The sequence below is a fragment of the Vulpes vulpes genome, chromosome 6 (assembly GCF_048418805.1).
Source record: "Vulpes vulpes isolate BD-2025 chromosome 6, VulVul3, whole genome shotgun sequence".
NCBI classification, from domain to species: Eukaryota; Metazoa; Chordata; class Mammalia; order Carnivora; family Canidae; genus Vulpes; species Vulpes vulpes.
Window position 1 is genome coordinate 7451860 of NC_132785.1, and position 26190 is coordinate 7478049.

A 26190-nucleotide genomic window follows, 5' to 3' on the forward strand; every position below is an offset into this window, starting at 1 on the left:
GCCTCTCTGCTCATTCTCCATGCACAGGTCTTCAGTCCCACCCTGCTTAGATGATGGGAAAAGTAGAGTTAGTAAAATACTCTTTTATTCTTCAAAGGCTTTTAGATACAAGCCTGAGAGATTACTGTCCCACCCTGCCATTTATGAATAAGATTTTGAGAGTATAAGGTAGCAGAAACTAATGCCATTATATTAATAATAGCAGTAGGTGCTACTAGAGACCCCATGATAGCTGAGACCGGCAGTAATGGTACTTGGATACTTCCTAATAGCGTGCTTTCCTTTCCTTCCAGAAGCGACTGGCATGTCAGAGCCACACCGTCTTCCTCGGGACTCCCTTTGTGAACAGCTTCGATTTAAAAGACTTTTGTGAATATATTGTTTCAACCAGATCCTCCAGAGACCATACTTGTCTTCTGATCCGCTGGAGGTCTTAAGGTTCGTGCTACTTTTTAAAATTTCTCTTAGTGACGATATTATTAATTTTGAGAGGTATTTTTAAAGTGGATAATAGTCTTATTCTGGAATAGATTTTGCATAGATTATAAGCCTTTTATTTCATTGGTAGATAGATATGCTACTTCTCATACTTACTACTATATACCCTGTAGGATGTTACAAGGATATTAAAAATGAAATATCCCCCACATTGGCTTAAGACACACTTTATTTTTGTGTTCATAAATTCTAACTGAATATTCAGTAAATTTATATTGAGTGTCTAGAATATATATCAGATTTTGTTAAGTATTATCAATTAGACGCCTGTGGATAAATTATATTTTGAAACATTAAAAAAATCAAAACTGCATTTGTCAATATCAACTAGTATTATTACTATGACAGCTTTTAAATGAGAAAGCCTCAGTGGCCAGAATGTTTTCATTTCTTTCCACCAAGGGGTACTCACCCTATGATTTATAATGATAGAACAGGGTTGTTGTTGTTGCTGTTTAATATGTGTATATTAACAGCTTGAAAAATTGCTAACAATATTGTTTCTTACTCAATAAAAAAGCATGCTAGCACAGCAAGCATCTTATTCTGGAAGTACATGTTTTGCCATTGAGATAGTACCAAGCTAAACACTTTTATTTTGGAAGTACAAAGGTCTTCCCGACAAAGACCTATCCAAAGGCTGAATTCAATCCATGCATCTTTCATCGATGGAAAATAAACGGGGGAGAGGGTAAAGCTCAGTACATTGAGTGGACGAAAACTAAATGAAGAGCAAGGGAGAAGGAACATCGTACTTTCCCTAGAATGACATGGCTTTTTCCACAGGCGTTTATTTCATTTGGTTGGACTTTTATTCTGTCCACAGTGACAAATGTTTTCTCCCCTAATGGCCCTTTTCTGTGGGTTTTCTTTTTATTTCTTTTATTTCTACTGAGAAATCAAAGTGGATTTCACTGCAGTGCTGGGCTAGATTCCAGTTTTCCCACTGCACCCTTCATTGTCGGGCCTCATGATTCACTCACTTTGAAGGGTGAGGCGCACAGGATGTACTGGGGGAGAGGGTGGTTGGGAAGTTGTGCCTCCACCTTCATCTCTCCAGTCTGTCAATTTGGTAGCAAATCGTAGCGTGTAGTAACCTAATAAGTGTATCCATAGAAACAGAAGCACTAGAAAGGACTTCAGAAGTTACCTAAATGTTCTTCCCTCCTCTATAAGCCAGATCCCACTTGAACTGTCCGAAATCAATGAGAACCTGTTTGTCTTCAAACCCTTCCTACCTGGGTATCCACTTTCCTTTTGGAACCTGATATAGATTCTCCTTTCTTAGAAACCTTGTTGCCAAGAAAGCCGAAGTAATTCCTGACCTCCCAGCATGACAATGCATCCTTCTCTCATGAAGATAGAGAATTTTCTGGTCAGAGCTGCCCCCCACTCCTCAATCCTGTATCATCATCATAGACTCACTTCTCAGGTCACCTTTTTTGTCTTCCAGGGAAGTGAACCCATTTTGTTGAACTTTTTTCTATGAAATTGTATAATCCAAATATTTACTTACCCTCACAAGTTCTTTTCTGAGTCTCTAAAGATCTCTATAGTCCACTTAAGTTTAGGAGTCCAGACCGATTGAAGGAACATTAAAAATCATCAGTGTTTCTCAGTGGGGGCCCATTATTGACATTTCAAGGGGTGCAGTTATTTTTGATGCAAGATTGCCCTATGGGTTTTAGAATGGGCAATAGCCCTGGTTTCCAAGAACCAAAGACAAGTAGCTCCCTCAGCCCCCAGTCATTGTGGTAGATAACCAGAGTCAGACCTCCTACATCTGCCTGCAGAGGACCAGGGAAGACCTTGGAACTGAGGATGCTGAAACTTAGCAAGAGTTGAGCGAAGGGTAGGGCTAGGCCGGGACTCCAGTTTTTAATAGTGTGTACCATTCTCTTCCCACTCGATCGTACTTCTACTCTGGGCTCACATGTATTTCTCAGCTTTCCAGGAACATAGTAACATGCATATATGAATACTCTTTTGGAGAATCAGAATTTCTGGTTTGGTGTTTAAAGGAAATCACGGTTGTTTGATATGGGAACATTGGCGATGGGAAAGATATCAGAGCTCAGTGCAGGAAAACAGCAGAGAGAGGGCAGCTCTAAAAATTTAGGGGAAAGAGAGGACCTAGACCCCAAAGAAAATAGTGGGGTTGATGTTGCAAATGTATTAGCTCAGTCACCCAGGGGAGAAAGAGAGAGAGAGAGAGAGAGAGAGAAAGAGAGAGAGAGAGAGAGAGAGAGAAAAGCTGACATCTGAGGGAAGATTGAAAAGGGTAAGTAAAAAAGGAATTATTTCTTCACTTGCTTTTCACCATCCACCCCAGTTCCAGCTCCCTACTCCATGTCACAGCCTTCCTCAGAAATTCGAGGATCAGTTTTGAGAAACTTAAAGGGCTCTTGATTGCAGCTGAAACTCTCCCTCCCTTCAGTCCAATATCCCTTGGCTCACCCACCCTCCATCAACGTTTCTCCCTTTTCGAACCTCCCTTAATGATGGCTCTGACTTCATGCTTCAAGCAGAGAATGAGAAAACGATTTGATGACTTTTATCTTTCTGGATCCCTCCAAGGTCCCAAGGAGAGTTGTAAATTGAAAGAATGTAAAAACGATTGAGCTGCAGGAAATTTCTCCCACAGAAGGTCTCTTAAGGCTGTGATTTCTTGGGGCCCCTGGGTGGCTCAGTTGGCCAAGCATCTGACTCTTGATTTCAGCTCAGGTCATGAACTCAGGGTGCTAAGATCGAGCCCCTCATCGGGCTCTGTGTTCAGCAGAGTCTGCTTGAGATTCTCTCCCTCTCTTTTTGCCCCTCCCCCCATTCACTCGCTCTCGCTCTCTCTCTAAAATAAATAAATAAAATCTTAAAATAAAGAAAGCACATCCTAGAAATATATTGTAATATGTAATATGTAGAGCTCTCTTTCTCAAATTTTCTTTTAAAAGGCTCTGATTTCTTGAGACATTTACCGTAATAGAGGGACCTTTCCATAGAAAAATAAATTCTCATTCACTACGATTTTTTTAAATTTAGCATAAGAAATCATTGAATTCCCTACTACAGAGGTTACTTATTAACAAAATGAGAATTCATCACTTACAGATATAATTCTAAGTAGGAGTATCTGGGTTGTTATAATAGATGATACTTAATAAGTATCTGCCTTAGCTTCTATAAAATACATGTGGGAAGTGTAGAGTTGAAAATAGGGACTGGACAAGAGGATTCTGTTTTCTAGTAAAATGAAGAATCCCACGTGAGAAGATTAAAATACCTAAAAAGGCTTACATGTATGAAGAGAGAAATAATAACAGCAAAGGCTTCCCTTATTTAACTATTGAAAGCTTTATGATAGAGTTCCTCAGTCAGATTTTTTTAAACATGGTGATTTTCCTGTTCTGTCGTCTTTGTGCATGAGACACCAAGTCATATTTGACTTCTCAGAGTTTCTCATTTCCTGAAATGCACTACTAGCTCTATAAACATGGAAGAATAAATATTAGCTTTATGAGACCATGTTCCTCTACTAGCTAAAAAATAGCATATAATAAAAAATACAAGGATGTAATATTGAAAATTATAGGTCAATATGCCCTCTTATTGTGGGTATATATCTAATCCTCATGCATGGAGACTACTTTTTCAGAAAAATGTGTACGGTGTAATACCACTTGTGTCTGTGATATATTTTCAATATTTAACAATATATCTCGTGACTCTTGCCTCACTAGTGAAACATTTCAGGCTTATTTACCATTATGATTTAAGTAAAAAAAACCTCTCTGGCTCTTTGCTATTAATTCTAAGAATGCAAATGGTCCAAAGTTAATGAAATGTTAGTCAGTTTCCTTCCTGCTAGAGTGCCTCAGTACCCTGTGCGCTCCTTGGAATTACATTTGAAAAATGCTTAATGGCAATTTTGAAAGGAAAGAAAGTCTTTGTGATGGGTTAAAAAAAAGAAGTCAAGTGTGGTCATGAACAGCTAATCAATACTTTAAATGTGCAAATTGTTATTCCAAAATCCAAACTCTAATTATACATTTTTAGCAGCAATGAAAATGTGGCATCCATTAACCATCCCTTAAACCTCACATCCACACCCCATAAGGAAGAAAAGAGTGACTTACATGGATAGTGTATGATTGAAATGCTCTTTTAAAGCTAGAGGATTCAATATAATTATGTTCAGATAATTCACTTCCATCTGGAAATTACCATCCATTTGCCAAAAGTGCCACTGACTTATCATATCAAGGACAGTCTTTTCTTCTACATTAACTCTCCATTGTTCCTCTTGCTAAAGATGGAAAATAATCAGCCTTGTATATTCTAGGCTCAAAAGTAAGAAAATTGGACTTACTAGAATAGTTCATTCTAATTGCCTAAATGTCTACAGCATCTTTCTTTTAAACCACAATTTTTTTAAATACATTTTTTACTATGAAATGGTTTAAACCTATAGAAAATAAAAAGCCTATGTATCCACCCCCATATTTTAACATATTTATACTATCATTTTTGCTTTGGGTCTCGGTGGGCTTTTTTGTTGTTTCTGTCTCTGTGTTTTAAAGCTAAAATATTTTCCATCTTTCCTGTTCATCCATCCCCAGAGGTAATATTAACTCTTATAAAATTGTTGTATATTATTCCATTTATATTATATAATATTATGTATTACTGGTTAGGAAGTACAGATGTAGACATAATAGATGTATATCCATAACTAATATAAATCTGAATATGGATAAATATATGGAACATTATTTTTAAATGGGTAAGATCATACTGAATTTGTAGCTTTGCAACTTGTTTTTCCTCACCATTGTTCTTTTTTTAAGGTTCTCTATTAATATATGGACATGGGCTTATTCTTAGTAGTTGATTATTGTGTTGTCTCCTAAATAAAGTATATCTGTCTTTTCAGAGCATTTACCAGTCTTCATTTTTTACCTCTTTATTATTCACAGTAGATAATACGGGTTTCCTACGTGGTGTGGCTGCATCCTGCCTGCCACAGAATAGGCACGTGAGAAGTATTTCTCCTTTAAATTCTACTACAAAACCTTTTCTTCCTTCTTGTCAGCAACATTTTCTATCTTGTTCTGTGCCTTCATCCTTACCTCTTGATTATTCTGATGGGCATTTTCTAATGTGGATTCACCGGTTCCATCTCACTCAAGGATAAATTTGTAAACAGTGAGAAAAGACAGAAGAAATAGAGCAAAGGCAAAGAGAGAGTGAAAGAAGGAAGAAGGGATTGCTTCCAGCCCTTAGGCTCTGAGGTTCAGTTGGCATCCATGAGAGATAGTATTTAAAGTACATTTGCACAATTTTTTACACTCCACCATTCAGAGGTCAACTCGTGTTGGAGGCCTTTTCTTTTCCATTGGACCAAGAAAAAGCGTTTCCTTTTGTCTCTTGGTTTCATAACAACATTAGAAAAATGTGATTTAAAAAAATTTAGATATAATGTTGAAAACTTCAAGATCTAAAGGTAAATATTTAATGTCTGGTGCCTTTGAAAAAAAGTATACCATCAAAAATCCTCAAAGGAATATGTATTTGTACTTTTGTAGTAGGTTTTAGGGTTGCTTTGTGAGTGTTTTCCCTAGCACATGCTAAATAAATCTTTGTTGAATGGTCGAATGAATAAACAAGGTAATAAATATTTGTAGAGGCTACAGTAATAAATATTTGTAGAGGTTATGTGGTCATTTGACTCGGAGGTATTTTAGCCTTCCTAGTAATCATCTTTCATCTACTAGAACACTTAACTTCAACATTTCGACCTCCTGTGATTGAAAACTGAGGTGTAAAAACAAACGAAAGGTCAGAGTTAACTGAGAGAATGAATTTTCAAGAGTTATTAGAATTAAAGTCTCTGTTTCGGGTTCGTAGATTATTCAAGGCTATAGAAACAAGTGTCTACTCTTAAAAGTTCAAGAACTGTATGGATTAGAGCTTAGACTACTTTCATATTCTTTTCCATTTTGTTATTCTAAGAGATTAAAGCTCTTTTTTTTTTTTTTTTTTTTTTTTTTTGGTCAGTCATGTTTTTGTATGTGACTGCGGGCTGACCCAGTTGACACCACTAAAAAAAATGCAACTTTGAAAAATTCAAGAGTAAAAGCAATTATTTCGAGAATTGACAGAACCTTTCCTGGGTTCAATTCTCACCCTTTTAATTATTTATCCCCTTCAAGATGCTGGAAATTATTATACCGTAAATTATCTTACCACTTGCCAAATGTAATTTTCTATATAAAAAGATTAATAAGTATTGAGAATTTCCTTTCGTCTCCCTGGCAAGCAATGCTGTGGTCTTTTCTGAAAGTCAAGTCTGTAGGGGTTTTTTAACCCCTTAACCTTTATTTTTCACTATATTTGTTGGAGCTCTACTAAGCTAAAATTTGGGCCAACTTTAGTTTTCAGCAGACTTTTATAACTGAGTCTAAGTCTTCAGGATATAGAGTTGCTGTCAGAAATTCTTTCACACATTACCTATAGCCGCTCTGCTGCTGGGCTTCACCGTAACACTTAGGCTTTCCTGTATGTCTGGAACCAGCAGGGAAATGCTTTCAATCATAACTCATGTATGCTTTTAAGTAGAACTTGTTCTGGTAGTACAAATATTCCCAATATGAATTCATTAGAGCTATTTTCAACATTAAAGTATGATTTTTATCAGCACCCACTGTAATGATAGATCTGCAGATGGCCCCAGGTTCTCATTTGGCATATTTGTTAATAAGTGTAGTGAAATTCCAACAAATCATACACTCTTCACTTCAGCAGATTATCCTTTAGAAAATAAAATACCTACTCTGCTCATCTATCTGCCTCCGAGGTGTTGCACTGGGACTCAGCTCAAATTGTCACCAGATCTATAGACTTCCTTGCCTTCCTCTTGAGGCTTATTCTCCCAGGAGCTGGACAGCAGGGTTCTGATACCATCCAAGATGGAACTGCAGAAGAAAATGAGAAGATCTGTCCAGTAGTAATAGGCCTTCTGTCATTCCTTTATATTTCTTTTCCTTTTCTTTAAATCAGAGCCCTTAGAATTTTTTTTAAGGAAAAGAAATAACCAGGCCACCAATCCAATGATGTTGGATTGTAAATTTTTCAAATATAATTTGAGAAAGTGTCTGTTAAAGTTTGAAATGAAATGGAGAAGAGTAAAAAAGTCTGGGTTCTTATTTAGATTCGAGGACCAGCAAGTTCATTTTGAGTAAATTGAAACTTAAATTTGGATTCTTTAGTATAGAAAAAACGATGCAAAATGTAAAGATAAGTAATACATCATTCCTGAAAGTGTTGAAAACAAAATCAGATTAACAAGTCTAGGCAGAAAACAAAACCAGTAAGTGTTAGGAACCCAGAAAAATTGTAAATTTCAAGTATTCTCTTACTACTTGAGATATAGACATAAATAATTAAAGAAGGACAAAGAATTTCAAGGTTGCTTGTGAAAGAGACAAAATTAACATGGGGAAAGCTCCCTAATTTGGGTGAACCAGAGAGAGCTCACTTGTTGGAATTATGTGATGTTTAATCTCAAGGATAGTTATATTCTCTCAAACACAGTAGTAACTACAGTAGTAAAAACAACAAAACTGGGATCCCTGGGTGGCGCAGTGGTTTAGCGCCTGCCTTTGGCCCAGGGCGCGATCCTGGAGACCCGGGATCGAATCCCACGTCAAGCTCCCGGTGCATGGAGCCTGCTTCTCCCTCTGCCTATGTCTCTGCCTCTCTCTCTCTCTCTCTCTCTGTGTGACTATCATAAATAAATAAAAATTTAAAAAAAAATTTTAAAAAAAACAACAAAACCCTCTCCATCCTGCTTCATGAATCCCTAACTTCTTCCTAATAATTTTATTCTAAGATGATGCACTCTGGGAGGAATTACAAAAGTTTGGCCTTTTACCATCCTAAACCATGTATATTAATTTAGAAAACAGTAGATTAACCTAAAGTCAGCAGTAAATTTTGAGTATACATCTCCTAATATAATTGCCCGATAAATGTATTACTATTTAAAGCAAAAGGATGTTTTAAAATTACAGGTATATTGGCGGTGAAATCCAGAAAGAGGATTTCCAAGTGACTATTTTCATTTACATAGAACATTTTATTTCCCCTGAACAGTAAGGTTTCACTCGAGGGAAAGAATAATAAGACATTAAAGCACAGGGCAGCTAACTCCCAGCTCATGTCTCCACTCAAGAAAGAGGTCATAGAGTATGGACATCCCAGCCCTCCAGCCCAGGAGAGATAAGTGGGAGGAAAAGATAAGAGGTAGGAGAGGTGATTGCCAACCAGCTTCCTCTTCCCTATTATCCCAGAATTTGGCATGCAGCCTGTGTCTCTTTAATTTTATCTTTAGCTTCTATTGATAGCATAGGGTGTGTGTGTGTGTGTGTGTGTGTGTGTGTGCGCGCGCGCGTGTGCCCACGCAGCAGAGGTAGGAGAGGGAGTTCCTTTTCAAATAGACACGAAGGAACAACATATTTTTATGAGAAAGACATTTTTCTAAATTCTTCCCTGAAAGTATAAACATTTGAATAAATACTATAGGCAAAAGTTTTCCAGATTAAAAAGTCTGAGACCATTTCCATTCATTTGAAATGTTTCACACACACAAAGGAGTGCTATTTACTGAACAATGCCATCGCTGTTAGAAATTCCATCCCAAATTTTAGCAGAGAAAGTATAAATCCTAAAATAAAGATGAGTTGAGGGAATGGAATGTACTTTTCCTGTCATTTAAGAGAATTTCTTTTGTTGTTTTAAAATCCTGGGTAAAAATCCATTAATCACAGTTTCTTGGAATTATCATAAATATATATATTTGACAACCCCCGAAACAGCGGTCATAATAAGATGAAACAATTTTCAACATTCTAGAGGTCAGTTTTCTTATTAGAAGCATTACTAAATTTCAGTTTAACAAAAGATATCACATTAAGAAATTCCACTTGCAGGGCACCTGGGTGGCTCAATGGTTGAGCGTCTGCCTTTGGCTCAGTTCATGATCCCAGGGTCCTGGGATTGAGTCCTGTATTCAGCTCCCCACAGGAAGCCTACTTCTCCCTCTACCTGTGTCTCTGGCCTGTCTCTGTGTCTCTCAGGAATAAAATAAAATCTTAAAAGAATATTCCACTTGCATTTATAATATGCATTTATAAAAATGATATTTATAAGCACTATAGAAAATATCATTTATAAAAACGTATTTTTGCTTATGCACTTCCCAGGAAGGTAGGATATAACCCACATAAACTATACCTTCTTTTCTGCCTGAGAATTTCTGTCACTCATGAAAACATGTGGTTGCTTCATCTATTGATTAAAAATGCTAAAATTGTATTTTTAAAGCAAATACTGAAAAAGGAGGTAGTGGGGTGTAAATAGCACTATTTTCTTGTTTTACTGCACTTAGAACTTTTTTTTCCTAAGAGGGCAAGGCATAGAACTGTGCCGAAAGTAGGCTGTGATTTAAGTGTTTGCTGAACAAATAAATAAGAAAATTAATTAAAAGTGGCCTACAAGGGTGAATTTCCAAAAACCCCATGACTTCAGTGGGCTAAATACCAGATGGGAAGGGTTTGGGAGACATAATGCTACATTTTCTCGTTTTACGCTTCCTCTCCAAGGACTCACTCTATTTATTGCTGTGGCATCTGGCAGGCTTTCTTTTCTGGGCCCAGCATGCTTCATGCCGTGTGTTAGCATTTTCCTGGAATGAAAGTCAAGGAAATACCATTTCTAAAAATACACTTTATGGGTTTTCAAAAATATAGTATTTCCTTTCTACTAGCTCATTCACTTTGAGGTCCTAATAAATGACATTCATGCATAAGAAAAAATCACAGTGAATCTGACTTTATCTATGCAACAAGCGTAACAATTGGTTTCATGAAATCTGCAAACATTGTCCTCCTCTTCTGTTTTTGAGACATTTTATTTCTGTGCGTTTATGGCCACAGGCACTCCATGCTCACTAAAAATAGTAGCTAAAACATTTACTCAGTGCTTATTTGTCCCAGGAACTGTTCTTTATGTATATCAGCAACTATAGTCCTTTCATAATCCTGTATAGGAAGTATTATTTATTGCTTATATTTTAGAAATAAGGAAATTTAGACTATTTAAATAGTTTGCCAAATTCACATGGCTAATATCTTAGAAAAAGCTAGGATTGCTTTCTTCTTTTTTCTTTTGATGTTTTAGTTCATTTATTATTTATTGTGAAAGACTCCAATTCTAATGATTTTTTTTCTTTTGCAACATTTTATCATGACAATGTTTAACTGTAAAGAAAAGTTGAAAGAAGTTTATAAGGAACACTCATATACCCACCACTACCATTCCATCCCTCTTAGCCATCCACGAATCCATCTTATTTGGGGACAAATTTTAATAAGTTGTAGACATCACTACCATTTTCCCTCCCAAATACTTTAGCTTATATATCATTACTCGAATTCAAAGTTTATGGTTTTTTATAATTCTTTTTTTAGGCAAAATATATATTTATATAAAACACACAGATCTCAAGTATACATTTCCATGAGTTCTGACAAATGCCGACAGATACCAGTGCTACTCAGATCTGCATCGCTCAGAAAACTCCTTCCTACCCTTCTCTGCAACTCCCCAGCCCTCTTCAACCACCCAGAGTAAATCCCTTCTGGTCCTAGAACTTCATGTACACAGAATCATACACCACATACTCTTCTAGGTTAGGTTTCTTTCACACAGTATTACATTTTTGAGACGTCTCTCTCCCCATGTTTATCGGTGCATTTCTAATACCTGCTGACTGATCACATATTCTATACATACTCCATAGCTCGTTGATCCACTCTTCTATGGACAGACACCTTTACTCTTTCCAGGTTTGACTCTTATAAATGAAGTTATTATGAACATTCCCGAGCAAGTCTTTTTGTAAACATAGGCTCTCATTTCCATTAGGTCAATATCAGAGAGTAGAATCTAAGTCAGAATAGATATATAGTAAGTTTTACAAGAAATTTCCAGGTCTTTGTCCAAAGTTGGTTGCACCATTTTACATCCCCACAAGCAATATATGATAGTCTTAGTTGTTCCACATCCTTCATAACATTTGGTGTTGTCAGTGTTTTGAATTTTAACCACTCTGGTGGGTTTTTAGTGGTACTTTCTTGTTAAGTAATATGTATTTTTCTTGATGACTCATCTATGGAAACCTTTATGTGCTTACTGGGCATTCATATATTTTCCCTTATAAAGTGTCTATTAAATTATTTTCTCATCTCTATATTGGGTTGTTTGTATTTTTATTTTTGAGGTTTACCATATATACAAAATCAGATACCTACTCCATAACTATTTCTTAACTCCACTCTGTGGCTTGCCTATTCGTTCTCTCAAGTGATATCTATTGATGAGCAGAAGTTTTAATTTGGGGGGTTGTAATTTATTGGTGTTTTTCTTTCGTGGATATTGTTTTTTGGATCCTAAAATAACTTAATCCCCAAGGCAAAAGAATAATTAAATTCTTATGGCTTCCTTAAAGAACTTCATAGTTTTAGCTTTTATGTTAAGATTTATGATCCATATTGAATTACCTTTTGTGTATTATGTGAGGTCAGGGTTGGGTTTATTATTTTCTATATTATAGAATATTAAATTCTTCTAACCCCATTTGTTGAAAAGACTTTCCTTTCACTAATGAAATGAATGCCTTAATACTATTTTCAGAAATCAAGTGACCATATAAGCGTATATCTATTTCTGAGCTTTTTACTCTATCCATTGATTTTGTTGCCCTTTATGCTAGTACCACACTGTATTGTTTACCATAGCTCTATAGTAAGTCTTCAAGGCAAATAGTGCAAGCCTTCCATCTTTATTCTTCTTTTACAATATTGTAAAAGAATAGTTTTACAATAGTTCTTCTAGTTCTTCTGAAATTTTATATACATCTTAGAATTAGCTTGCCAGTTTCTAAAAATAATCAGCTTAGTGGGTTGTGATTGGGAATATGTTGAATCTAAGTCTCAATTTGGGAAGAATTAAATATCAATAGTGAGCCTTCCAGTATATAAGCATACATTCTTTCTCTATTTACATAGGTCTTCTTTAATATTTCTCAGCAATATTTTATAGTTTTTAGTGTAAAATTCTTATATGCTTCTAATTTCATGCTACTAAGAATTTTATGTATCTTTAATATTTTAGGTGAAATTTTAATTTTTTATCTCCTAATTGCTTACTACTAATATATAAAACTAGTATTATTCTGATACCAAACTAGTATTATTCTGATACCATTAGAAAGCTACAAACACTCTTTATGAATATAAGACAAAAAAATCTTTGATATAGTACTATCACATAAAATAAAACAACGTGTAAGGAAAATTATACAACTATGGCCAAATGGGGTTTATCTCACGAATGCAAGGCTAGTATAACATTCAAAAATGAATCATTGTGAGATACCATAATAATAGAAAAAAAGGCAAAAACAATGTAATCATCCCAATAGAACCAGAAAGAGCATTTTACCAAATACGTTTTGTGATAAAACTATTCAATAAACTAGAAATATAAAGAAACTTTCTCAACATGATAGAGGAGATCTATGAAAAACCCACAGCGAACATCATACTTATTGGTGAAAGACTGAAAAAGTTGCCTGCCTAAGATGAGAAACAAGACAAGGATATCTGCTCTTGCTGCTTCTATTCAATAATATACTGGAGGTTTTCGCCAAGACAGACAGAAAGAAAAGAAATAAAGAGCATCCATATTGGAAAAAAACAAATAAAAGAATTCTATATATAAATGGCACAGTCCTACATAGACAAAATCCTAAGAAATTCACATACACACAAAACTACTGGGGCTAATGAATGAGTTCAGAAGGGCTGCAAGATAGATCACTATACAAACACCAGTTATATTTCTATACATCAGCAATAAACAATCTAAAAGTGAAATTAAGAAAACGTGGATGGAACTGGAGGGTATTATGCTGAGTGAAATAAGTCAGTTGGAGAAGGACAAACAGTGTATGTTCTCATTCATTTGGGGAATATGAATAATAGTGAAAGGGAATATAAAGGAAGGGAGAAGAAATGTTGGGAAATATCAGGAAGGGAGACAGAACATAAAGACTCCTAACTCGGGGAAACGAACTAGGGGTGGTGGAAGGGGAGGAGGGCGGGTGTTGGAGGGGAATGGGTGACGGGCACTGAGGTGGACACTTGACGGGATGAGCACTGGGTGTTTTTCTGTATGTTGGTAAATTGAACACCAATAAAAATTAATTAAAAAAAAAAAAAAAAAGAAAACAGCTCCATTTAAAATAGCATCAAAAATAACAAAATGCTTAGGAATAACTATAAGAAAAGAAGCATAATACATGGACAGTGAACACTAAAGTATTGTTGAAAAAAATTAAAGATGACCTAAATAAGTGGAGAGACACTACATGTTAACTGAAGACTTATGTTGTTAAGATGTGAATGTATGAATATAACACAAAATACAATCTACATTATATAGATAATAAAGTATATTTTTATAGATAATAATATAATCATATTCTCCCCAACTTTATTTACAGATTCAAAGCAATCCCTAGTCTCAGCTGGCTTTTTTTTTTTAAAAGATTTTATTTATTTATTCATGAGAGACAAAGAGAGAGAGAGAGAGACACAGAGACACAGGCCAGAGGGAGAAGCAGGCTCCATGCAGGGAGCCCGACGTGGAATTTGATCCCGGACCTTGGGATCATGCCCTGAGTCAAAGACAGACGCTCAACCGCTGAGCCACCCAGGAGCCCCTCAGCTGGCTTTTTAAAAGAAATTTATAAGAGGATTCTAAACTTTCTCTGAAATAAGGAGATTCAGAATAGCCAAAACAATCTTGCAAAAGCATATTGTTGAAAAACTCACTCTAGATTTTAAAGCTTACTACAAAACTACAATAATCAAGACTATATGGTACCAGCAGATGGATAGACAGATGGATCAATGGAATAGAATTGAGGGTTCAGAAATAAACCCATATATCTATGGTCAATTGATTTATTGGAATGGTGCCCAGACAGCTCAATGGGGGAATAGAAGTATTTTCAACAAATAGTACTTGCTGGGACAACTAGGTTTTCACATTCAAAACAATGAACTTGGACTGTTATTTACTCCATACACAAAAATTAACTAAAAAATGAATCAAAGATTTAAGTGTAAAAGCTAAAACCATAAAACTTTTATAAGGATATATAAGTATAAATCTTCATGACCTTGGATTAGGCAGTAGTTTCTTAGATATAACACTAGAAGCATAAACAACAAAAGAAAAAGATAAATTGGCCTTCATCAAAATTAAAAACTTTTGTTCTTCAAAGGACACTATTAAGAAAGTGAAAAGAAAAAAAAAAGAAAGTGAAAAGAAAACCTGCAAGATGGGAGGAAATACTTGCAAATTCTATACATGGTAAAGGTCTAGTGTCTAGAGCATATAAAGAACTCTTACAACTCGACAATAAAAAGACAAATAATCCAACTTAAAAATGGGAAAAATTGTTGAACAGACACTTCTCCAAAGAAGATACACAAATGGCAAATAAGCAATGAAAAGATGCTCGACATCATTAGTCATTATGAAAACCACAGTAAAAAAGCACTTGATACCCACTTGGACTACTACAACAAAAAAGACAGATGATAGTAAATGTTGGTGAGGATGTAGAGATTTGGAACCCTAACTCATTTTCATGGGAATGTAAAAGGAATGCAACCACTTAGGAACAGAGTTTGGCATTTCTTCAAGAAGTTAATCATAGAATTACCATTTGATCTTGTAGTTCTCCTCTCAGGTATAGATACCCAAGAGAATTGAAAATATATGTTCACACAAAAGCTTGTACACAGATGTTCATAACACTATTATTTCTAATAGCCAGAGGTATAGAAAATCCAAACAGCTAATGAGTGGATAAACAAAATGTGGCATATACATGCAAGGGAATAGTATTCAGCCAAAAACGGGAATGAAATACAGACAGATGCTGCAATGTGGATGAACCTTGTAAACAGAATGCCAAGGGAAAGAAGCCAGACGCAGAAGACTGCGTATTATATTAATTCCCTTTATAGGAAATGTTCAGACTAGACAACTTCATGGAGACAGGAAGTAGATGAGTGGTTATCAGGCACTTGAGGGAGTGAAGAGTGAGTGCTAATGGTACAGGTTTCCTTTTTGAGTGATGAAAATATTCTGAAATTAGTTAAGGGTAACAGATGCACAGCTTTGTAAATATACGAAAAACCAAGGTACTGTACACTTTATAAGGGTGAAATATATAGCATGTGAATTATATCTCAGTATAAAAATTAAACTGTGCCCTGTGATTTAACAAACTTAATAGCCATAATTATTGTTTAGTAGATTTCATAGGATTTTTAAAATATAAACTGTGCAGACAGGGACAGTTTTGCTTCTTTCCAATGTTTATGCTCTATTTCTTTTTCTTACTTTGTTGTAGTGGTTCAAACCTCCTTGAACAGAAATGCTGAGATCGGTCATCCTTGCCTTCCTTCTGACTTTCTGAGGACTCTTTTATTGCATTAAAAATTGAGTAAGAATGCACTGGGGATCCCTGGGTGGCGCAGTGGTTTGGCGCCTGCCTTTGGCCCAGGGCGCGATCCTGGAGACCCAGGATCGAATCCCACGTCGGGCTTCCGGTGCATGGAGCCTGCTTCTCCCTCTGCCTGTGTCTCTGCCTCTCTCTCTCTCTCTCTCTCTCTCTCTCTGTGACTATCATAAATAAATAAAAAATTTAAAAAAAATTTTAAAAAAAATTGAGTAAGATCTTAGCTGTAGGATTTTTCAGAGATGCGTTTTATCAGATTGGAAAAGTTCTGTTCCCAGTTGGTTAGTGTTTTATCATAAATGGGTGTTTAACTTTTTCAGGAGTTTTTTTCCTTCATCCATTAAGTGTCTCATATAGCTCTTCTCTTTTATTCTTGAATCTTTCACTTTAACTTATACCTGATACCAATGAAATAGACCCTGAAATAGTGAAGTAGAGGATTCCAAGGGAGATTTTCAGGACTAGAGCTACCTGTGGCAATCCACATTCCTTTGGCTAGACCTAGTGATGTTTACACCTAAATGCAAAGGTTAGTGGGAATTGTAGTCCTTCTGTGTGCCTATAAGAAACATGAAATGATTTGGTGAAAACAAAACAATTACAGTGATGATGATTAAAAAAAAATAGTGCTATTATATTTATGTAGCCGTATATACTATTTAATTCAAAAATCCTTTTCATTTTCTGTTCTTTGTGTTAGAATTCGGCATGTATCTGTCAATATTCATGTAGTGGCTGTTGCCACTGATCTTCTATTCTTTGTTCTTCATACATTTCTGCCTTTTCATCCGGTTCCAAAGTCTGCCATTTTCCTTTTTGGGCTCAAGACCCTGAAATTCACTTCTACAGCTTCAACAACTCTCTTGAAATCCAGACCTCATTCCAGGAAGCCTTTGAATCATGTCCACATGGATATTCCACTTAAAATGCCCCAGACTTAGTCATTTCCTTCCCAAACCCTTTCTTCCCAGTGTCTTTTCTAACTCAGATAAAAGCACACTGTGCACCCTATTATTTAATCCACATTCATCTCTGACCTCTCTTTCTCACTTTCCACATCTAATCGCTTCTATGCATTAATCTTCTAAAATCTCTCTGAAACTGATTCCCTCTTCTGCATTTCCATAGCTATGGCAGGTCTGCCCCCCTGACCCCCATGTGGAGAATCACGGCATCCTTGCCTCACGGCTCAGCCCCCTTTGAGCCATCTCCCACTCATCACAGGACAGTGTTTCTAAAAATACAAATATAATCATGGTACTTTTATACATTAAATAATTTAATGACTTTCTCCTACCATGCGTATTTTTGGGGCCTTATTTCCTCTTAAAGTAGTGGAAATCTGTCTTTAAAAGAAGGTTCAAATTCTGGAATTGAACAAAAAAGGAAATGGATGGTGAGAGCCAGGTTTCTCCCTGCTGGGGCTTTTGCAGATTAGGAAGGAGGGAAGGCTGGAACCAACCCCTTGGTGCTGGATCAGAGTTGGACATGTCAAGTATGAACTCATGTTTAGCCTAATATACATACAGACAGACAGGTATAGGAACAGCTGGAGCTTTGTGTGTATGTCTACCTGGGCTTTGAATATAAGGTATAAGGTATGCACCGCAATATAAGGTATGCATACATCTCCTAGCTCTTCCTGCTGCCAGAGTCCGGGGGCAGTGCTACCCCAGGAGCAGCTGGCACACCAGTTCCTGTGTGCCTAGAAGAAACAGGAAATTACTTAGAAAAACTGATTTCCAAACATCACCCTCTAATAAAAGGAACTAGGAATGTTTGAGGAAATGGCTGGTTCTAGGGATGAGGCAATAAAAATACAATATAAACCTGGAGCATTTGGTATTCCCTAAAGCAGTAAAAATGCAATATAAACCTGGAGCATTTGGTATTCCCTAAAGCACAATTTTTTGTGCTCAAAAAAAACAAAAGAATGGGGACATCTCTTTGTGCCAGATATTAAAGGGACATAAGTTCCCAATGGCCAAAGCCTAAAGAATTTGAACAAGAAGATAGATAACATGGTATTGGATTACAGATGAAAGTTCAAAATGAATATATATGAGTTCATCCTAATATAAATAAGTGACTGAACAAATCAACAACTGGAAAAGAAGGGACAAACCTTCCTTATAAAATAATTGAACATGGGACGCCTGGGTGGCTCAGCAGTTCAGCACCTGCCCCTGACTCAGAGCATGATCCCGTGGTCTTGGGATCGAGTCCCACATCAGGCTCCCTGCATGGAGCCTGCTTCTCCCTCTGCCTACGTCTCTGCCTCTCTCTCTGTGTCTCTCATGAATAAATAAATAAAACCTAAAAAAATAATAATAATAATAATTGCACATACCATAGGCAGATAGAGCTCCCTCTAGGAAGTAAAGTTTATTCTCATCTTGTGATGTGAGCTGAACTTAGTAACTGACTCCCAGGAACAGAAAATATGAAGAAGAGAAACAGTAGCTTTCCAGAGGAGAATCCTGGTAAACACTAGTGACCAAAGTGAGCGTCACAAGCAATGTCTTACTGATGTCCTACGCCTTCTGATACGACACGATATAAAATGTACCTTATCTCTGCAGCATTGCTCCCCGAACCCAAAGCCCTGGGCTAGTCATGTGGAAAACAGTAGACAAACCCAAAGTGAAGGACTTTCTCTAAAATACGTGACTAATATTTGCCGAGACCATCAAGGTCATGAGTAACGAGGAAAAACTGAGAAACCATTACACATCAGAAGGGATAAAGAGACGTGACGACTAAATGCAATGTGGTGTCTTGGCCTGGATGCTGGAGCAGAGAAAGCACATTAGTGGAAAACCTGGTGGGATAGGAACGAAGGCTGGAGTTTAGCTAATAGCAGCGTAGCAGGGTTGGTTTCTTGGTTATGACAAAAGCGCCACCGCGATATAAAAGGTGAGGCATTTATGGGAACTCTGTCCTATCTTTGCAACTTTTCTCTAAATCTAAAATTATTTCAAATTTTAAAAGTTACTTTAAAAATTAAGAAGGCCTGATATAAAACAGATATGAGCAAGGCTGCTGTGGTTGAAAGCAGGACCCAGAGTCCCGACTCCCTGACCTCCCCCTCCCTCCACCCCTCCTTGCCCACCTCCCTCCCTCCCTCCCCAGGACTGTAGGGTTGTCTGGCACCCATTCCAGGAACACCCACCTATAGATTAAACCCAAGCTCCTTGACGTGCCTTCCAGTGCCCTTCGTATTCTCACCCTTGCCCACCTCTCTCTTCATCATCTGTTGACCTCCTGCCTCCTGTATTTATTTCCGTCATATATTCTGAAGGCAATTTCTTTCCTTCAAGCAGACCACGACCTTTGTGTTGATTTTGCCGGAGCTGTTCTTTCAGCTTAGAAGATTTTTCTCAAGTTTGTTCAGCTTCAGAATTTCCATTTTATGCCTTCTATATCATCCTAGAATTCAGCTCAAGAGTCTTCTCCTCTCCAACGTCTCTAAGGGGAGGGAGGTCCTCTGGCAGTATTTCCACAATAACATGCCATCCGCTGTCCAGATGCCTACAGCTGTCTACGTGCCCACAGCTTCCCTCCAGTGCTTCACAAGCCCCCTGAGAGGATGTCATTCATTGCTTTGTGCCAAATATCAAGAACAGCCTAGGACATAGTAGGTATTCAGCACATGTCAAATGAATGGATAGTGGATGGATGAACAGTAGCAAGGTTACTAAAACTAGGTGACTTCCTTTTTTGTGGAATTTTCATTTATTTGAATCTAGTTATCATAAAGCTACAAACTCAGCATTTCACTAGGCAAGTTGATTCTGGTTTCCCAGTGTAAAAGGCAACGCACTGGGTTTTGAGGAGTAAGTAATAGCCTAATTCAACCTGTATGTCTATAAAAAAAAATATTGAAGGAGTTTGGATTTTGCTCCTTTAAATAACAACAATTCCACGAGGTGTGTATACCTTTCAGTAAATTAAATGGGTGCCATAATGTTGCTCTTTCAGTCTGCTGGTGTTTGAAGGAGTTGTCAGTAAAGCGAGCTGCGTACATTCATCTTCATTAGCCTTTTAAAGTGATACTTTTTGATTCAGGTGGGCCAGCTATTCTCAGGCACTCTAATTTGCCAATTATTGTACCCACGGATGAGGACAGATAGTGATTAGTTGCACATTTTGCTCACTGGGCAGCTTAATGTTCTTGTCACCTTACATTGAGTTTTAAATGTGCAAAGTGCAAAGAACGTCAAATGCTTTTCTCAGACTTGGGGGTGGCAGAGAGGTCATAACTAGTAACTTGAGTTGCGTCAGGACACAGAAATTAAAGGGCCTGATTGATTAATAAGACAACAAGAATATGGCAGAAGCATATCAAGGAACACTGTGTGTGCGTGCGTGTGTGTGTGTGTGTATGCATGTGTGTGTCTATAAAGGCTTAGATGTATCTTTATTTTCCTTCACAAAAGCACTATTTGCTAGCTTATGGAATCTGAGTGCTTGTTGGTGACTTAGATTACTACTATGTAAGGAAAGGAAAAGAGAATGATAGGATCTTATTTACAAAATAGCATTCGACCTTAATAATTTCCTTCTTTGGTGTTACAGGCAACTGATGAATTATTGAAAACTACATCTGAAACTAATGATATACTACTATATGTTGGCAAATTGAATTTAAGTAAAAAAAAAAAATTTCCTTCTTTAAGTAATCTCAGGCAACATAGGTTACCCAAAACACACAGTGAGATGCAGCATTTTTTAACATAATGAATATTCACTACCTTATACTTTGGACAATTTTACTCCAGCTATGCCTCACTACTGCCTTCTTTTAAAAAATTGCCCTAGAAAGGTAGGTAAAGTTCCCTTTGGAAAAATCCAAAGCCATCCTGGCAGTTTTGTCTGCCGTTCTTTTGCTTAATTGTCTGGGAGTAAAGTTGACTTGTTTATGGGAACTAAACCTAGCACCACTATTAGCAGAAAAGATTATTTAATGGTATAAGAAGGCATGGGAAAATGTCAGGCACATAGCATCCCAGACATAAACTTTATTTGCTACCCTCTTGAAGAATTTGTTTGCATATAATGTTGTTCACACCACTGATAACAGAAAATGTATTTAATAACTACTCAGAATTAATATGCTGTAGTATGCATGGCTGCCTAATTTAATTTATCTCTGATTAAGCCTATTATGTTTGAGATCACTTTACAGAAGAGATTTTTTTGCCAGCTGTAAGCTTATTTGAATTGTAATATAAGTTAATAATGTGTGAAATAACCAGTGGTGCCTACTTCTAAATGTTAATTTTACCAACTGACTTCCTGAGATGATGCATACCCAGATCATTCATTGACATTTAGTTAAGATCTTGCTTGAAGACCAGATAATGGAATAAATAGGAAAATTAACTATTTTAGGAGGTGAAGACAAATGGAACAGTAGTGCTTTTGTTCTGAAGTCCAATGAAAAGGCCATTGCATTATTAAAGTAATTGAAAATCAGTGATTGATAATCACAGAAAGTGACAACTAATGCATAACTTTTGCATGAGTTCTGTTGTAACTGTATTCCTTCAACATTAAATAATCATTTGATTATTTGCCATTGGGTGGATACAGTTGAATAGGGCGGGAACAGCAAGAGTTTGACAATGACTGCTAGAGCATCAACTTTGATGTCTGGGCTATTAGGTCCCCTCAGTGGGCCTAGCAAGAGAGAAGGCAGGGACTTCTTACTGCTGTTCAGTGACGTGTTCTCCAGGCTGGTCTACGCCTGTCCCCAACCTGCCATTTCATCCGCCAGTCCAGTACTCTTCTTCAGTGTCATGGGTGGTCATCGCCAAAAAAGTGGTTATGCCCCCACCCCCTGCTCAGCAGTTGGCCTCATATTGAGCTACGGGCATCCCTAGTATGGTTTGCACTGTGCAGGATGTGAATTATATCATTCAAAGATATATTTGCATTATTTTATTTTATTTTATTTTTATTATATTTATATTTGCTTTGAACCTAACTCAAAAGTGTCTTTCTACCTACCAAAGGTAGGTAGAACTACTGTTTTGTTTTGGTTTTTTTGCAACTTAATCTTTTTTGTTTTTTCTTAAAGATTTTATTTTTTTTTTATTTATTCATGAAAGACACACCGAGAGAGAGAGAGAGAGAGAGAGAGAGGCAAAGGCACAGGCAGAGGGAGAAACAGGCTCCATGCAGGGAGCCTGACATGGGACTAGATCCCAGGACTCCAGGATCATGCCCTGGGCTGAAAGCAGGCACTAAACCACTGAGCCACCCAGGCTTCCTGCCTTTCCTGGTTCTAACTAAAATGCTACCAGTCCTCAAGGCCTTGTCTAAACCCTACCTACCGCCCTGTGCAGATGTTCCAGCCAGTCCTGGCCATTGCCATTTCTTCTTTGAGCTCCTCTTGAGGTCGCTGGCTTCATCATTTAATTTTTTATGGTGCAAAATAATTTTATTTTCTTTTATTTGTAAAGATTTCTTTATTTATTTGAGAGAGAGACAGAGAGAGCAGGAGCAGGGAAGGGCCAGAGGGAGAAGCAGATACCCCACTGAGTATAGACCCTCATTCAGAGCTCAATCCCAGGACCCTGAGATCATGACCTGCAGTAGTTCCATCATTTAGTCACGTTTCATGTGTTACACGGTGAGCTCCCCCACAGTGCCCAGTACAGCTTCTTGTGCACACCCACACATGTACACACAAGTCACAATTCTGATGGTCAGAATGAAAACATGACACAACAGAAACTTAGGTATCATGATCCTCAGGGAAATAAATGTAAAGTCAGTTTGTGGGTTCTCATTTGTTTGAAATGTGAAATGGAAACTTGCATGTAGTATTTAAAAAGTCTGAGCTCATAAAGTAGATTTCCCGTGCTCTTAACTAGACCTAGAGTTTGAATCTCAGAATGTATGCCAAGTAGTGTTGTTTAGCCCACGGTAACCTTAAAATCAGCAGGGGAATTTCAAATCTATATTCTAATGATTGTGACTCACCTTCAGATCAAATCAGAGAGTAATATCATTTTAAAAAGCTGAACCAGATGATTCTAGAAAGAAGCCAGAATTGAGAACCACTGGTGTAAAGGAAACTTAAAGGTCATTAAATTCATTCATCCATCTGGTGTCTGATTGCTTTCTACAGCTGTTTGGCAATGAAAGAAGAGAACTCCTAATAGGGGGATTAAAATTGCAACTTTCTGATGCAGGCATCCAAGCCTCTCTAAAGCTACAAACCAAGGTGACCCACTGTCATGGTGTCCCAGAGACTGTCCCAGTCTTAGCCTAGAAAGCCCTACACAGTGGAGAAACCCATCAGATCCAGACAAACCAGGCTGATTGGCCACCCTACTACCAACACACTCATTCTTTGGATTCTACAGTTTTGTTTTTTGATAAATTTCCATTTGAGAAGGAGGAAAAGTATGCTTCTGAGGCAGGGTATTTAATGAAAAGATAGAAATAATTAGAACACGTTAAAACCTTAGCAGCCTTGAGGGGAAAGAGACATATCAAGAGAAAAAAGGAAAAAAATAGCAACAGGTTATGTTAGAATTCCTGCAATTAAGATGAAGGAGGGGGGTGGTTATTTCATGTAATTAATTAAAGAACATCAAAATATTCATTCACTTTTATCTCTGCTATGTAGATAAATTAAGAATGATTTTGTAACGTAAGAAGGCATTAAATGAAAATCCCAAATTTGTAAATATAATCAACTCAGCTATAAGCTCCTTGAGGATAGTTATTTTTACAAGTAAGAAAACAAAGACTTAGTGAAGGCTACATGGAAAGTTAGTGACAAAGCATCTTGCTTCTGGAAACTTTTTTCGTAGGTTCTATGGTCTCTTTCCTGCTGTATATCCTATTATTCCCAGCAACATACAGCACAGCCCTTTCCTTTTGATAAAAGGAAATGTTGGTAGATAGAAGAAGTGAAAGTATTTTAGTAACAAATCATTTTAACAGTTTAATTTTTAATTGTAGCATTAAAAATTATGCCCATGAGTGCCCATTTAAATTTTATTTTGGTATCATGATGTAGTCCTGCAGCCTAAGGATTAATTTATCCCACAGTTATTTTCCATCCAGGTCATGTTGATCACTGAGCAGCCAGTCCGATCACTACACTGTTGATTCATTTCATTCACTGGTTGCCAAAATCGCCAGATGTGTCACAGTAATCTGACTATCTTCATAACCAAATCAAGTCCACTGAATTGGCAGCAGTTCAGTAGGTGCGTTGGTGATCAGAGATATTGATGGTACCATGCAGATGAGATGTTAGCCTATACTTAGAAATTTCCTTGAAATCATGATAGACTTTCTCCCACTTGAAAATTTATATGCTGCTGTAGAAGAAATCGTCAATAAATAAAACTTCTGACACATTATTTTTTCCTTTTTTCCTTAACAAGAACATTTGGCTGAGGTCATAACACTCAGGGAAACATTGTAGAATGGGAAGCTGCAGGTCAACTCATCATCCTTTCCAAAATATGTTAATAAGTAGCACCGGAAAAAAAATGTGGGGATGATCTGTAGGCAAATAAGTTTTTAATTCGCCAGGTAGAACAAAACCAAAGTGGCACCTTTAAATGGGAGAGATGAATACATATTCCCAAAATTACCTAACCATAGAACTCTTTATCATCAGTGTCTGGCGGAACTTCATCCAGCTTCTCAATTTTTCAGTTAAATAAACCGTGTCCCCAGAAGGTTTTAGAAACTGATCCAGAGTCAAGTATTTTCTTTAATTTTTTTCCAGGCCTCCTCTGTTTTCCCCCACTTTCAAATTGCTTTCCCTAATTGCCTGTAAGAATTTATCCCTATCATTCCTCAGTAATTCACAATGGACCAGTTTACGAGTGATGTGATGCCTAAGAATGGAAGTAAAAACTACTCACTTAGAAAAGATGTACTTCTAGAAAGTTAAAGGTTTCTTCCTATGCCCTGATTTTAAGAGCTTTTATTTATTGGGCACCTATACTAGGAAAGGCTCTTTATCCTCATAAAAACCTGCAAAATGGATAGTAATAGGTCTCTTTTCCTATTGGGGAGATTATGAGCTTTCTGAAGATCATACATTCAGTAAGTGGAAGAGTTCGGATTTAAAACAAGGTCAGTCTAATTACAGAGTCTTTCATCTTACCAAGCTCAAAGATATGATCACAGCTACATTAGAAGCATTGCTGTTGACAACATACTTACTTCCTTAAAAAAGTTATTGGCCCATAATTGAGTATGGCACGGTATAGACAGAATTACATAATTTCAGGTAGACAAATTTGAAAGAAATGTACTCAAAAAATAAAAATATATTAAAAGGATAACCAGTAAGCTGATATAAATTTATTCTGGAACTGAGGTAAGGAATATATATACAGTATACATTGGTATATACACATAAATATGCATTCTTAAGGCAAAAATAGATACTTTGGGGGGCAGTAAAAGGACAAGAACATAATTGGAAGATAATCTGGGCATATTATAGTGAGAATTTCTTATGTGGATTTTTTTGCTGGATATTCGTGGTTTTTATATGAATTTTGGGTACATGTTGTTGAAGGAATGAATGAATGGATGGAGTTTCACAGTAACATTTAGTGATTTCATTACTTGAATGCCTTCCAAGTGAGTGATCTGAGTGATCATTGTTTAGTTATCTTAATGGCAGATGACTTTCTGCAGTCTCTTCTGTTACTTAATGATCTTATGTAGCTTTTCTTAAAATAGTTATTTGGGCCAGTCATGTTACTATTTTTTTTAATTCTTTTCTTAACGTCTGTTCCTTTCTCTTATTTTCTTCACCACTCTATCCGTCCATCTCTCCCTCCCCTCTTCCCTTCCTCTCTCCTGCCATTCCTTCTTCCCTCCCTTCTATCCTTCCTTACTGTGTACTGAGAAATTGATGTGGCATCTGCCTCAAATTGTTATTGGTCCAAACTTCTGGAGCCAAGATAACAATGAGACTCTATAAAGATAAGTTCATAGAGGAGTTCAACTCACTTTGTATGACACTCCCTTGAAAATAATGGAGA

At 36.9% G+C, this 26190-nt stretch overlaps 1 protein-coding gene across 2 annotated transcripts in view; it reads left to right on the plus strand.

Annotated features, from left to right (window-relative positions):
- Positions 1-293: 293 nt before the first annotated feature.
- ENOX1 (ecto-NOX disulfide-thiol exchanger 1) overlaps positions 294-26190 on the plus strand; it is a 275313-nt gene continuing 249416 nt past the window's right edge. For both annotated transcript variants that reach the window (XM_026009602.2, XM_026009603.2), the window contains exon 1: positions 294-438. The gene's annotated coding sequence lies outside the window, so the exon portion shown is untranslated. The remainder of the gene's footprint in view (positions 439-26190) is intronic.